This window comes from Musca autumnalis, unplaced genomic scaffold, assembly GCF_047663935.1.
Source record: "Musca autumnalis isolate F117 unplaced genomic scaffold, ASM4766393v1 scaffold_3, whole genome shotgun sequence".
NCBI classification, from domain to species: Eukaryota; Metazoa; Arthropoda; class Insecta; order Diptera; family Muscidae; genus Musca; species Musca autumnalis.
The window spans coordinates 192,336,132-192,348,300 of NW_027411866.1; the positions used below are offsets into that span (position 1 = coordinate 192,336,132).

Genomic DNA, 12,169 nt, shown 5'->3' on the forward strand with positions numbered 1-12,169 from the left:
TTTTGTGTGTATGTATACCAACAAGGAGACTTTTGTTTTTATTTGTTTCTGTTTTGTTTCATTCTTCTATCTTCATTGTGCTTTGAGGTTTTGGTGTTATACGGGAGTTTGTTATGGTGTTTAAAATTATTCCTTATGTTGTGGTGGGTGCTTGTGACTTTTTCTTTGTCTTTGTTGTCAGCCAATGCAGCAACCCATGTATTGTGTTCATCAATGATTGTAATATTATACGCGACATTTATATCCAAGTTATGTGAAAAGTGTATATGAGAAGTATATACACTCAAATCAAAAATTTCTGGGCTGGTTTTCTGGGTTGATAACACTTTTTGTAAACAAAATTAGATTATGATAGTTCCTACAATCGGTATTGTTAACGATTTTTACAATATTGCGGAAATTCGAAAGTTGTTTTTGTTTTCTATGTTTGGAACAAAAGATGGCATTTTTGGATTTGGATTACAATGTTTGAACAAAACAAATACATTTTTGGAACTAAAACAGATATTTTTGTTCCAACAAAAGCGAAAAATATTTTTTCTCTGCGTGTATGGGAGGTACCCGAAGGAGTGAACCGATATAGTCCACATTTGAACCCGATCTATATCTAGAAGGAATAATATTATGAGCCAAGTTTGGACCAAATCGATTGTTCCCATTTTACACAAATTTTTGAACATTGGTGGGGGAGGTACACGAAGGAGTGGACCGATATGGTCCATCTTCGAACTTAAACTAAGTTTAGGCAAAATATTACGGAGTGCAAAATTAGGTTCGAATTGGTTGATCCCTTCGACTCCAAATTATCTGAAACTAATTTCGTCAAAACATCCTTGTGGCCTAAACCCTTATATCGATGAGGGATTTTGGAACATTCGGGCCATTATCGAGAGATGCATGGGAACTAAAATGATAGCAATGTAACCAAGTTATTGTTTATTTTTGACTTATTAAGGCGAAGGTCATTTATAGTGATATTTAATTAATTCTCTTTCGAGTTGCGCTTATTAGACCTATTATATACATTGAAAAATTGGGAGTCTACCGAAGTCCGATCTTCAGGCGTATTGAATTCTGTTTTTGTGGCAGACGAAGGCAGAGATTGGGAACTAGTATATATATCGCACTTCATTAGATAAATACATATGCGAAATTATGTCAGTTAATTGAAACTCCAAACTTTTCCTATAGTCCTGCTTGGTATTTAACAAGTAAGAAAATATCAGTCAGCTGTGCTGACAGACATATACCCTCAGCCACTGACCAACAAAAAAAAAAAACCAAACCAAACACAATCATTATGCCGTATATAAAATATATTCATTTTGTATCAGGAGTTTGCTTTAAAATATGTAGGTACCGTAATGTAGGGCTATACCAAATCAGTAATCAAACTTCTTCATAAAGGACTCGTAATATTAAATAACGTTCAACTAAGTTTGGAAGAAATTTTTGAAAAAGTTTTAGAGTTATCTTTCACAATAACCATTTTATTAGATGCCGGCAGGGGTTTAGAGGTTTTTTTCGAGCTTTTGTAGAGGCCGCTAGAACAACATACTGAAAAAATAATCAAAGCGATGCGAAAGGAGCTCTTTGGTCGTATCAAAGTATATAAACCCGTTCTAGCCTAAAGGCTGAGGGTATAATAATGTAACATAAAGAATACAACAACAATACTATTTGGCGTAAAGAGGCCAGGTTATTTTCTCCAAATTGTCAAATTTGTTGTTATTGTGAATCAATTGTATGAAAAAGTAACATTTTAACAGGTTGAAGGATTTTCAATCAAAATAGAGTTTTTGTTGTGTTCTTTACGTGACCTATTAAATAGACAAAGGTACACGCAGAGAAAAAAATATGATTGATCCAACAATATTCGAAGAGCAAAATATGTATTGTAAAGATATTGTTAAATTCCAAATGTAGTATTGTGATTCCAACAATTGGGTTTTGTACACTGGACAATAGTTCTCTCTTTTCTTCGACAATTTTTTCTCTTCTTTCGCTATTCGATGCCGTGTTGAAAAAAACAATTATGGTGAGTTTTGTTTGTATGACATGATGCCTTTATCTTTGTTTTTGTGTGTATGTATACATACCAACAATGATACTCTTGTTTTTATTTGTTTCTGTTTTGTTTCATTCTTCTATCTTCATTGTGCTTTGAGGTTTGGTGTTATACCGGAGTTTGTTATGGTGTTTAATTATTCCTTATGTTGTGGTGGGTGCTTTTGGCTTTTTGTTTGGCTTTGTTGTCAGCCAATGCAGCAAACCATGTATTGTGTTCATCAATGATTGCAATATTATACGCGACATTTATATCCATGTTATGTGAAAAGTGTATATGAGAAGTATATACACTCAAATCAAAAATTTCTGGGCTGGTTTTCTGGGTTGACAATACTTTTTGTAAACAAAATTAGATTATGATAGTTCCAACAATCGGTATTGTTAATGATTTTTACAATATTGCGGAAATTCGAAAGTTGTTTTTGTTTTCTATGTTTGGAACAAAAGATGGTATTTTTGAATTTGGATTACAATGTTTGAACAAAACAAATACATTTTTGGAACCAAAACAGATATTTTTGTTCCAACAAAAGCGAAAAATATTTTTTCTCTGCGTGTAGACTAAAGAATAATAATAATAATACCTTCCGAGCTGTAAGACCTAGCAAATCCACCATTACCAGATATTTGCCCTAGAAAAGACCCAGAAAGACCCCTGCAGATCGACACTGACGATCTTTTTGTCGATTATAGAACAGCCTTCGACAGTCCCTTACGTTAAAAGGTATTCCAAGTCCGGCTTTGTAAGTTGACTTTAACTGAACTCGGTTCTCAGGTAAAATAGCAAAGAACCACTCCGAGTAAGCAAGTGGAAGACCAGATCGAAATACACGGTATTCCGAATTGGAGAAGTTAAACAACAAATAGAGAGGAATGCAATTTTTTTCTTAGTTCGGCTTATGGGGCAAATGTTCTATAGAGGGCCAAATAAGTAAGTACAGTATAGTCTCAATAATCCGGACACTCAAAAACCCATTATTTTAATCATTAATGGGTAAAAGTTTTTTCATTCATGCAATAGGAAATAATTTTTAAGAAAAAAGTCACAAGTCATCACCCTAATATGCAATGGAATTTATATTTAAATTTGATTTTTAACCATGTACCGAAAACATTGGGTATTTTGGAACCTCCATTACATTTTGAAAACTATTTTTTGCAAAAAACCCCGACATTTTGATCACAACTATTTGTAAATTTATTGTGAAAACAATTACTTGACAAACTGTACATACAAAATGCTAGTTACTGTATCTGTAGAATTCGCCTCTATGGCAAACGTAAACAAATAACAAGATGAAAACGGGTAGACATAATAAACAATCTATCTATGAGTCTTCTTTCACCGAACATTTTCATTTAACAGCACGTATCGTATGAATGAATACCTAACGAACGAATGACACATACCCAACAGAGCTTCTGATCTAGCATTTGTTGTTGTTATTGCCATAACTCAACAAACCAGATACGTGTGGATGAGATACATTCAGCTGAAACAAACAACGTGTGGTGAACAATGGAAAGCGTATCTTCTTGACTCTGTGTAATGAATGCTCATCATATAGCATCGGTGGTTCAGTGGTAGAATGCTCGCCTGCCACGCGGGCGGCCCGGGTTCGATTCCCGGCCGATGCAACACCAATTTTTTTCATTAATATTTTTTTTAATTAAACATGGATGTAAATAAAAAATCAAATTTATGAAAGATTGTCTTATTTATTTAGTACAATGGTGCTCTAACATGGCAATATCTCAAACATATGGGTATTTTTTTGTTTATTGCTCCAGGGAAGTGTTGGATGGACACCACTGTTTTAGTACAATGGAAATATTATTTAAATATTTGTTGGTTAAATTATTTATATTTCATTCATTATTAAAAATAATGATAATTAAAAAAGATTTTAAAAATAAATAAATTTCAAAACTAAAAATTAACATTATTCAAATTTCCAAAAAAGAAATTCGCCCGAGCAGGGACTTGAACCCTGGACCCTTGGATTAAAAGTCCAATGCTCTACCGACTGAGCTACCCGGGCCTCGTATTGGTAGTAAGTGGGTGCATAGTTTGTTTTTATAAAATTACGAAATTATGAGCATGTATCTTTAAGATAAAGAATTTTGTAACTGGAAGATCAGTAAACAATTAAAAAAGTATCTGTCGTATTTGCCGACACAGAGACTGTGGCACAAAGAGAAAAACGAAATATTTCCCACAAACTTGCATATGAGTTCAGAATGATTCTTGTTTTAACTCAATGAGATATGGGAACTACTTTTTAATGCCGGCTCTGAACGGCGTGTCTAGCGATTCCACTTGTAGATACATACATATATGGGTGAATATTGCGAAAAGTCTTGTTTCTGTGTCCCGACGCATTTAGGGTTAAAAATATTGAAAAAAAATTAATTCTTAGAAACGGAATAAGTAAAACAAAATGTCCTTCAACGAGTCTCGAAAATCAAAATAAAATATTCTACATACCTATTTATATGAAAAAAAAATGATCGCAAGGTGCAAATACTCATTACTAGACATCGGATTTTAGCATGTTTTTTATTTCTTATCCGATTGGACTCAAATTTTGGATCTAGGCGTTTTGAGGGCCAATTTTTCGATATTTGGGGTCATATCAAAAATATGCAAAAAATATGCAAAATAGGTATATACAAAAAATATGCTAAATATGCAAGAGTTTTTTTGACGAAAATCGTCAATTAAATTTGGAAAATCATCAAAAAAGCGTTCTAAATTAAGTTTTTTGCCGTTTAACATAGTTTTTTGCAGATTTTCCAGATTTTCCGCCACAGCAATAAATCTGGACTAACAAGACTTAAATCAGTTTTCACAAGTTGAGAAAATGTCAAATAACCCAGCATTCCTATTACAACATAAGTTGATTCCAATACAAATGTAGATAGACAATGGAAAAATTTCAAAAACTCAATCAGAAATGTCAACGTGTTCAAATATGGTGATAGTTTCTTATCGGCCAAAATTGTCTAGCAGAAAAACAAAGGAGCTAGAGTTAGTCATTGCTATTTTTGTTCAGATAAAAGCGCAATTTTTTTGGTACTAAAGTACCATTTACGATTCCAGGTTCTGGAATATAACTATAATTAGAAGTATACGTTTAGAATATCCACATATTAGATTTGAATATATTTTATAGTGTTTAGTCCTTTATTCAGTATATACAGACATAAATTGGCAATTTTTGTTCTTTGTGGTCAAAAAGCTTCTTTGGACAAATGCCCTAACTGCCGCTTTAATATTGATAACATGGTTTTAGTTTAATGCACTAAAAATACATAATTTTATAATATCCATCTATATTGTACGCATACAACCGCTTAATGCGGAATTGAAAAATGTTCGCTCCTCGGCGAAAAGTAATGCATTATTGTTATACCCATCCACGATGAATAATAAGCAACATGAAGAACACCCAATGATTAGTGCAAAATGACATCACTTAGAAAAACCACACAATAGAGTAGTAGTGGTAAAATAAGTCCAAAACCAAAATAAGTCAAAAACCTTGGAATTGTCTTTAAAATGGCAAAACCACTCACATATTTCTGCTAGAAAAGTATTTGTAATGCTGATAACACAGTCGAAAAGTCATAACCCTTTTGTATACACAATTGTTTAATTTATACCTGTCCGTGTACTCGATAATTTGTACTAATTATTAGCAATGCTTCGAATTTTGACAGTTGTTTAATGGAGAAGTTGGTGAAAAAATTGTTTCAGGAACATTTAGTAAAAATTATCGAGTACAAGGACATACCTTTCATGAAAAATTAGTCTTGTTGTATAGGATATAAATAAATATATTAAGAAAAATATTCGCCGGAATATTGCTATTAAAGTTGCCAAATGCACTATACACCTAAAAGGCAAAGATTTCAAGGAATATTAATTTACAAAACGATGAAATTCCACATATGTCTCTTGGTTTGCTTACATCCTGATGTTAACTTTAAAAACGTCATATTTCTAGCACCACTTTCACAATCTGATTGGATTTTTCTGGAATTAAATACGGGCAATGCCAATAAAAATGTCCGGATTGTCGAGTAGAAAAATCTCACTATTTTTTACACGTAGAGCACTTTTATTTAAGTGTTCGGTATTAGCAATTACAATTTAAAAAAGTATTATTATATAACTTCCACGAGTGATTTAATCATATAAAATAATTTATTTTCCTTACAATTCGTTAATCCGAACAATTTGATAATTCGGACACCGCCGAAACCTGTGGTGTAGGGATTATGGCGAATGTACTGTATGTATGGGAGCAATATCCAAATCTGAATCGATTCTTACCAAAATAGGGATCGCCTTAGGGCCAAAAAATCCCCAATTTTTATGCGAATTGGTCCATAAAAGTGACCTGTGCTTTGTCTTCAAAAAGACATGGACAGATGGATAAGTGCGAATCTATGCAGATCATCAAAAGAACTGTGGGTTTATTTCGTTTCATTTTGCATGTTGCAAACTCATTCACTAAGACATAATAGGTTAGGGTATTAAAATATAGTTATCAGTGCAATCATGAATAAAAATCCCGTGCAGAATTTGTTTCCTTTCCCAATTTTTTAATTTCCATATTTATGCCCCAAAAGGGAATATTTTTGTCGATTCGACTAGAATACACCATAATGAAGCGAATCAAGTAGTTTTCAACTTTTAACAAATGTTGATTTTAAAAGAATTTCACTTTTTAAAATTATTTTCCGTGTGGAAAATTTAGAGGGAAATATTCATAATGCACCGTATATATTTTTTATTTTTAGATTTTATGTAATATTCAATATTTTCTTAGACTTAATTTCTAGCTCATTTGTTATTCTGTCAGACAATTTCGGCCGAGCAGAAACTATCAACGTATTTGGATACGTACATTTTGACATTTCTGATTGAGTTTTTGAACAAATTTGTATTAGAAAGCATCTTATGTTGTAATAAGAAGGCTGGGTTATAGGAAATTTTCTAAGTCTTTTAGTCCAGATTTATTGCTGTGACGGAATAATAACTAATAACATGATAATCTGCTAAGAAATCGACGTTTAACGGCAATAAACTTAATTTAGAACACTTTCTGATGACTTTCCAAATTTAATTTGATGATTTTTGTCAAAAAAATTACTTGCATATTTTGCATATTTTTTTGCATATTTTGTGCATATGCAAATATGCAAAAAAATAAAAAATATGAGCCTGTCATTGCATTCAGTTTCCTTCAAAACGAATTTTGGTCCAATCAGAATTGTCGTATCTTTATTAATAAAAAATATGCAAACATGCAAAATCCGATGTCTACTCATTACCGTGGCGCGTCCCCAAAAATACTGAAATTCATTAATAATTCAAAATATATTATTTAAAGGAAGGAATGTGGCTAAAACATGTACCTTTATATCGGCGCTATACCAAAATATTGATGATGTCGTAAAATTTTTTATGTTTACCTGTTAAGGTGATGATGATCATGTGCTTTAATTTTGTTATACCCTTAGCCTTTAGGCTAAAAGGGTATATGAGGAAAAGTCAGAAAAATTAAGAAATAATTCAAAACAATTGGTAATTTGCAACTTATTTTAATAAAATTCAAGCTGTTTATGCATCTGAAAAATATATAAAAAATATGTACGTAATCTAAACATCGCGAAGATTCAAATGAAACCAAAACTATACAAATCCGTTGAGTGGTTTGCATATTATAGCAAAAACAAAAATATTTATTAAAATCTATTTTGTGAGTTAGTTGAAGAAAATGTATGAAAAATATGTCGGAGTTATTCTTCTATTTTAGTTAAATTTCACGCAAAAAAATCACATTTTTTATTATATTCACTTCTCGAATACACGCTAACATCTAACGAAAGATAAAGTTCAAACAGATTTTGGGTTCCTTTAAATGGGGTATAATCTTGAAATAAAACTCTATCGGGTAATGTTCAATTTGAAATGCGCGCGAATCGCGAAATCCTCAAAATAGCTTGATGCGCATGTGGTTTACCAATACACCGAATTATTCTCTTTTAATTTGTACATATTTGCCAGGATTTACTTTGGCCGCTAAGATGTAGCGTCGCCTGCAGCGTAGTGTGCAACAAACTGTATAACGCTTATAATTTGCACAAAGTGCATACACTTTTTATGTGCATCCGATTTCACTATCATCCATGAAAAAATACATCGATCTAAACTTATTTCGATAAAATCCACCAAGAACTGTGGATGTAGCATCACAGACTTTTTTGGGATAAATCGGATACAGCTCCCATGCCACAAAATTTTTCAAACCGCTAATTTCGCAAAAACGCGAGTGATGTGTCAGTTTCTTCATTGAAACAGAAACTATGCACAGAAGACGCTATTAAATCCCCGATATTTTCAAAAACATTTTACGCACATTTTCGGTTTTTGCAGTTGCTATTTTCGGATGGATGGATTTTCACAATCTGTGATTTATATGATCCGGTCCGTCAAAAAACTAAAATATCTTGGGGTCCCAGCATAATCAAATGGATATTGTAAATACTGTACCCCAAAAATAGGGTTATGTGTAATCGCGAGTACTTTGATACTATTACATGTTTTCTAAAATACCCGAATGCGCGTCGCAGCTAGATAAAAAAATACAAAAAGCACCTAAAAATGGACTAAAAGGTGGATGTAGTGGAGATTTTGAAATGTGATCCATTAGAAGTGTAATCTTCATTTTGTATTCTTCTACTTATACCTTGGACATATATCCGAAATTTAAACGGTTTAACCGCCAATCGAATAACAAGGTAAAAAACTCGTTTGCTTCAACGTGTTTTTATCTATTTTTATTCATTTACGCGGTCACAGCTTCCGCGCAAATAAACTTTTTTAGCCACATTTTTGAGCTTTGATTAAAAACACTTCGCTTGATCCAATTATGGTCATATTTCGTGGTACACTGCTATATTTCGCGAATTATAACAGTGCAAACCTTGGCTTCATCAATCTTAATTTTTTTGACTTTTCGTCATATACACTTTGTGCTTCATAGAAATAACGGTTTTAGACCCCAAGTATGTCTGGACGAAATTCGTTTCAGACAATTTGGAGTCGATTCAGCCATGTCCGTCCGTCTGGCTGTTGCGCACGATAACTCTCGAACGGATCAAGCGATTCGAACCAAATTTTGAGTATCGCAATATTTTGTCCAAACTTAATTTAAGTTCGAAGACGGGCCTTATCGGTCCACTCCTTCGGGTACCTCCCCCACAAAAGTTCAACATTTGTCTGTAAAATTGTGTGAACGATAACTCTAGAAGGGAGCAATCGATTTGGTCCAAACTTTGCATATTGCGTTATCTCTTCCATTTATAGATTGGGTTCGAATATGGACTATATCGGTACTCTCCTTCGGGTACCTCCCACACAAATTTCGGATAAAGTGAAGTTTAAGAGCTCATCTCTGATCGTCTTAAATTTTTTCAGCAGGTTATCCTTGCGGTTTCCTTTACGACGGTACAATTTTTTTCTTGCGCAAGTCCATACTTCCTGATATATTGGGCACCATCCAAAATGGCAAGTCCGCAAGATAATTCTCGCAGGGAGTTTCTGATTGGTGCAGACTTTGCACAACATATTATTTCATCTAGTCATGTATCAGGTTGGAATATGGGCTATGGTCCACTCCTTCGGGTACCTCCCACACAAAATTCGAAAAAAGTGAATTTTAAAAGCTCCTCTCGCATCGTTTAGATTCTTCTCTCAGAAGGTTGTTCTAGTGGCACCATTTAAAACGGTACAATCTTTTTCAGGAATAAGTCAATACTTTCTGAGATAATGGTCCAAGCTCCAAAACCCTTTCGGTACATACTCAAATAGCTATCGTGCAAGATAACTCTAAAACTTTTTCAAAAAAATTTTCCAAACTTAGTTTAATGTAATTTAATATTTCGAGTCATTTATGAAGAAGTGTGGTTACTAAAAATGTTTGGTATGTGTCTAGGGTGCCCAAAACCGAAACCGGTTAAGCGGTTTTGAAAATTTTTGAAAACCGAAAACCGCTTTTTGAAAAATTGAAAATTTCGGTTAACCGAAAACCGTTTTGTTTGGAAAACCCGGTTTTTTGGACACCCTATATATGTCAACCATTTGGTACATACAGATTTAAAGCAAACTCGTGATACAAAATCAATATATTATATATACGGCATAATTATTGTGTTTGGTTTTGTTTTTTGTTTTTCGTTTGGGTCAGTGGCTGAGGGTATATCTCTGCCAGCACAGCTGACTGATACTTTCTTACTTGTTATTTTTATCTTTCGAGACGAGGTAATTCATCAAATTTTGTTAAGGAAATTTCTGATTCATAGATAACTAGAAATGTCAAATTAAGGTTTGAAAACGTGGTTCAATCCTTCAAAATTGTACCCCAAGGTTCAATTACACTGGTCAACACGACTTTTGTTTCAACCGAAGTTTTTGTTTAATTAATTCTCTTTCGAGTTGAGCTGTTAGGCCTTTAGAGATACATTGAAAAATTAGGAGTCTACCGAAGTCCCACGCATCCAACCATTACACTACGTTTCACGGGTGGTAAATCCGATCTTCAGGTTGTTGTTTCTAAATGAAATCGGCGAGTTATTTTCAAATCCGGTCGCGGTTTTTCTCCATCAGCTCTTGTTCTTGAGATATAGCTCAATACAAACGTTGATACTACCCGTACTTATGTATGGATCTGAAGCATTGGTACTATAGATGAGGCAGAACTTGGTGCGGTGAGAGAAAATTCTTCGAAAGATTTATGGACCAATATGCGTTGACGGTGAATACCGGCTTCGTATGAACCACGAGCTATACCAGCCCCGTGAGTTTTCCACCTTTTTCCTTTAAGTTGAAACTGAAGAAAGACAAAACTCACGGTGAGTTTACATTCATAATCACCCTAGATATGTTTACACTTAACAAATTAATTTACAAAATCATAAATTCTGATAAAGTCAAGCTCATCATAGCTCTATTCTTCAAGGTAATTCAATCACTAACCCGAAAATTGTGTCCTACAAGTAAAAATTCCAGAAAACAAAAACCTTGTCACCGAACAACATACAATTGTAAAAATATTTTCCACAATATTTTTGATTTGCTCCGGAAAATACTCAACCCACAAACAATTTGGGGTTTTTAATCCTACATTGCCTTTTGAATGCAATTTTTCACATGACATAAGCTGCTGTTGTCCTGCTGCATCAATATGGCTGGTGGCGACGCCAGGCAGGCATCCTCTACAAGCATTTTTTCCCATTTTAACAGTCCATGTGGTGGTAACTATGATGAAAGAGGTCGGTGGATATGGTAAATGTATTCATATTAAATCTGTTGCATTTAATATTTATGACAAATACAAACAACAACACTAGCAGCAAAAAATTTGGAAATTGTTTTATTCATCTGATGGCCTTTAAAATGTTGTTGCTGTTATTAAATAACCATTGATGGCAAGCAAAAACAAAAAAGTGTCGGTTTTTCATCTCACATAAAATCTGATTTTGGCGCCAAATACGGTATGACAGTTTTATTTTGAATGAATGAAACAATTTAATCGTTGAGCGAAATCATACAATTGACTCCAACTAATTGATAAAACAAAACGAAATATAATTGAATTAATGAATAAAGTTTCTGATATTAAGACCTCATAAGAAAAAAAAGTTAAAATTCCACAATGAAATAAATTAATCTGTTTTAATTATGGCTGAAGTACCCGAATATTTCGGTAAAGAATTACAAAATGCAATGTGAAAATATTTCGAATTATGCGGTCAGTAAAGGAATACATTTACATTGTACTGCATTTCGAAATTGAAGTAGATTGAAATTGTTCATTCCATAGTTGAAATACATAAAATCCTCAATGAAAATTGCAACTGAAAATTCTAATCCACTAGATGTATCAATGCACACCTACTCGTAGTTGCTTGTCATAATTTGCAATTATCCAGAATTTACTGTTTGTTTATTTAATAAAAGCAGTTTTTCACTTATATAGATTTATTTCTTGATGTTTGAATGTATGCACGAGACTGTGTTAATGCT

At 33.2% G+C, this 12,169-nt stretch overlaps 1 protein-coding gene and 2 non-coding genes across 3 annotated transcripts in view; 2 read left to right on the forward strand and 1 right to left on the reverse strand.

Annotated features, from left to right (window-relative positions):
- Positions 1-12,169, forward strand: part of Gas8 (Growth arrest specific protein 8) — a 57,467-nt gene that overhangs the window by 4,531 nt on the left and 40,767 nt on the right. The window lies entirely within an intron of this gene.
- TRNAG-GCC (transfer RNA glycine (anticodon GCC)) lies at positions 3,638-3,708 on the forward strand. The gene has a single exon. It is a non-coding gene; the product is annotated as a tRNA-Gly (tRNA).
- On the reverse strand, positions 4,040-4,112 carry TRNAK-UUU (transfer RNA lysine (anticodon UUU)). The gene has a single exon. It is a non-coding gene; the product is annotated as a tRNA-Lys (tRNA).